The following is a 912-nucleotide window of genomic DNA, read 5'->3' on the forward strand; positions in this document are numbered from 1 at the left end:
GTTTGCCCGCATTGCGTTTATTTTGTACTGACATGTTTGCCCGCATTGCGTTTATTTTGTACTGACATGTTTGCCCGCATTGCGTTTATTTTGTACTGACATGTTTGCCCGCATTGCGTTTCTTTTCTGGTGAAATGTTTGCCCGCATTGCGTTTATTTTCTGGTGAAATGTTTGCCCGCATTGCGTTTATTTTGTACTGACATGTTGCCCGCATTGCGTTTATTTTGTGCTGACATGTTGCCCATTACGTTTATTTTCTGGTGTCCTGGGTAACTGTTACTGCATTTATTATTTAATGGTCATAGATGGCTATGTTTGCTGCTTTGTGGTTACGGTATACTATTAGCATCACAGTTTCTGCACACGCATGATGCAAAGTCTCGTTTGTCCACATCATGGCGTAAACACTGCTTTCTTATGCCTCGCTGTTACATCATTACGTTAGCTCCGCCCATACAATGTCTTGTCCACGCCCATTTTTTGCCACGGCGCAGCCCCCCCCCCCCCCCCCCCCCCCGTCTTCGCCGCTGCGCGCTCCTCAGTCCTCCCCACTTTTCGCTGCGGCACCCCCTCCCAGGTTGGACCCACAAAAATCTGGTCACTCTACCTAAACATGCCTAAAATCGCTCTGAAACTCTGCTTCAAAAACCTCTAGCTATTTGCGGATCAGCTAGAGGTTTTTGGTGTGTACTGGCCCTAAAGCGCACAAGTGTGAATGGGCCCTATCACTTCAAAAGTGCCAAGTGTTTGCTTTTAGCGCTTTTTGTTGTGTACTGGCCCAGAGACCTTATCCATATGCTTGCATGCAACGCTGTATTGCAGAAAAAATAAAATAAAAAAAGCAGTAGACTTGTGTGATTCCCGGGCAGCAGGGTTCGCTGTTGCACTCCAGCAGATCGGCGTGCGGGCTC

The sequence above is a fragment of the Hyperolius riggenbachi genome, chromosome 5 (genome assembly GCF_040937935.1).
Source record: "Hyperolius riggenbachi isolate aHypRig1 chromosome 5, aHypRig1.pri, whole genome shotgun sequence".
NCBI lineage: Eukaryota > Metazoa > Chordata > Amphibia > Anura > Hyperoliidae > Hyperolius > Hyperolius riggenbachi.